The sequence below is a fragment of the Balaenoptera physalus genome, assembly GCF_965194825.1.
Source record: "Balaenoptera physalus genome assembly, contig: HAP1_SCAFFOLD_601, whole genome shotgun sequence".
In the NCBI taxonomy this organism is placed as follows: Eukaryota; Metazoa; Chordata; class Mammalia; order Artiodactyla; family Balaenopteridae; genus Balaenoptera; species Balaenoptera physalus.
In genome coordinates, this window is record NW_028126143.1 from 1 (window position 1) to 2763 (window position 2763).

A 2763-nucleotide genomic window follows, 5' to 3' on the forward strand; every position below is an offset into this window, starting at 1 on the left:
CTACAAATACCATTGGCTGCGGCAACTGGGTGACTGGGGATGTGTGCAAGCTGGATGGCAGGCAGTGAGTAAAGAAATGAATAGGGAACAGAAGTGCCCTTGACCGGTGGGGAGGGCCGCGTTGTGCACCCCTCTGCTCTCGCTGCAGGGAGATGGCTTAGCGACTTCTCCTGGGGAGGTTCCTGGCCTCCATAATCTGCAGGAAGCCCTCTCAGAGTCAGTGGGCGCCCCTTGCCTCCAGGGCCCTGCAGACCCCACAGCGCAGTCCTAATAACCTAACAGTAACACCCAGCCAAGCCCAGTCAATATACACCACCAGAGTCTGTACAATGACCTTTAACATCCAGGATGGACCAGACTTTCAAGACTGAGTTGTCAACAGTGAGACACCAGTGGTTGTGGATTTCCATGCACAGTGATGTGGTCCCTGCAAGATCCTGGGGCCAAGGTTAGAGAAGGTGGTGGCCAAGCAGCATGGAAAGGTGGTGATGGCCAAGGCGGATATTGATGACCACACAGACCTCGCCATAGAGTATGAGGTATCAGCTGTGCCCACCGTGCTGGCCATCAAGAATGGGGATGTGGTGGACAAGTTTGTGGGCATCAAGGATGAGGACCAGCTGGAGGCCTTCCTGAAGAAGCTGATTGTCTGACAAGCAGGGAAGCGTCCTGACTGCCCCTGCCCACCTGGGCCCCGTGGTCCCGGGGGACCCAGATAGAACTCATAGCCCTTCTGTGCCGGCCCTTCCTACCTCCTTCCTCTGCCTGGCCCCTGTGGGTCCGTGCTTTGGAGACCAGGCCTCCAAACACAGGAGCCTCAAGTGCTCCCAACCTGGCTGACCGCCAGGGTGGCCGCCCAAGGAGCGGTGCCGCCACCGAGCTGGGACAGCCGTCTCCTCACCCACTCTCTGCTCCTTCTAGGGCTTGTTGCCGTGCTCCCAGGATGCTGGGACAGAGTTCCGGGGCCAGCCTGCAGTAACAGCTTGGTCTCCCTGCTCCCTTCTGATCTGAACCCCGGTGCCTGGCTCATCTGCCTCCTGCATTTTTCTTTCCTGCTGCTGTTTTGTAAAAAAAAAAAACAAAAAAAAAAAACAGAAGAAGCAAAAAAGAAACCCAGGGCTTCCCTGGTGGCGCAGTGGTTGAGAATCTGCCTGCTAATGCAGGGGACACGGGTTTGAGCCCTGGTCTGGGAAGATCCCACATGCCGCGGAGCAACTGGGCCCATGAGCCACAATTACTGAGCCTGCGCGTCTGGAGCCTGTGCTCCGCAACAAGAGAGGCCGCGATGGTGAGAGGCCCGCGCACCGCGATGAAGAGTGGCCCCTGCTTGCCGCAACTAGAGAAAGCCCTCGCACAGAAACGAAGACCCAACACAGCCATAAATAAATTAATTAATTAATTACAAAACAAAAACAACCCATAGAATACAGTACCAACAGCAGACCCTAATACAATCCACGGTCGTTGGTGATAACGATGTGTCAATGTAGGTCCATTTATTGTAACAAATGTACCACTCTGGTGTGGGATGTTGATGATGGGGAAGGCTGTGCATGTGTGAGGGCAGGGGGAGTATATGAGAAGTCGCTGTACTTTCTACTCATTTTGCTAATGTTTTGTTATTTGTAATTTCTTCTTCTAAAAAAAAGAGGATATTAAAAAAAAAAAAAAGAAATGAGTTATCAAGCCATGAAAAGACACGAAGGAACCTTAAGTGCATATTGCTAAATAAAAGAAGCCAATCTGAAAAGGCTGCATACTGAATGACTCCAACGATATGACATTCTGGGAAAGAAAGTAAAGAGATGTGATAGTCAGGGGTCAAGGGTCAAGGCGGGGTGAGGAAGTGATGATTAGGTGAAACACAGGAGATATTTAAGGCAGTGAAACTATTCTGTAGGATACCGTATTGATGGACACATGACATTATTTGTCAAAACCTACGGAACTGTATAACACAAAGAGCGAATCCTAATGCAAACTATGGACTTTAGTTAGTAATGGTATATGAATATTGGTTCATCAATTGTACTAAATTGTAACTGCACTAAGGCAAGAGAACTAAGAGAGAACTAAGAACCGCACTAAGGAGAAACTGTGAGTGGGAAAAGGAGAGGATATATGGAAACTCTCTGTACTATCTGCTCAATTTTCTTTTTTTAAATTTTATTTTACTTTATTTCTTTATTTCTTTATTTTTGGCTGTGTTGGGTCTTCGTTGCTGCACGCGGGCTTTCTCTAGTTGTGGTGAGCGGGGCCACTCTTTGTTATGGTGCACAGGCTTCTCATTGTGGTGGCTTCTCTTGTTGTGGAGCACAGGCTCTAGGCGCACAGGCTTCAGTAGTTGTGGCACGCGGGCTCAGTAGTTGTGGCTCACGGGCTCTAGAGCGCAAGCTCAGTAGTTGTGGCACATGGGCTTAGTTGCTCTGTGGCATGTGGGATCTTCCCAGACCAGGGATCAAACCCGTGTCCCCTGCATTGGCAGGAGGATTGTTAACCACTGCACCACCAGGGAAGCCCTATCTGCTCAATTTTCTGTAAACCTAAAACTGCTTTAAAAAATTGTTTATTAATTTTGTAAAAAGTGCAACCCATGGCTTGACCAGTTCTGTATATACCACTTTCTTAGGCAGTAAATTATCTTTGCAGAGCGCCTTTGGGCAACAAGCAATGATGCAGCATAGCCCACATAGACAGAAGGGTTTTGAAGACAACAAGCCTTCAAACTCATCCCCCCACTAGAGTGTGAGCAGGAATGACAGA

At 49.3% G+C, this 2763-nt stretch overlaps 1 pseudogene across 1 annotated transcript; it reads left to right on the forward strand.

The window, feature by feature from the left end:
* The first annotated feature begins 161 nt into the window (after positions 1-161).
* LOC309653574 (thioredoxin, mitochondrial pseudogene) lies at positions 162-653 on the forward strand (annotated as a pseudogene). The gene has a single exon. The product of its transcript is annotated as a thioredoxin, mitochondrial pseudogene (transcript).
* The last annotated feature ends 2110 nt before the right edge of the window (positions 654-2763 follow it).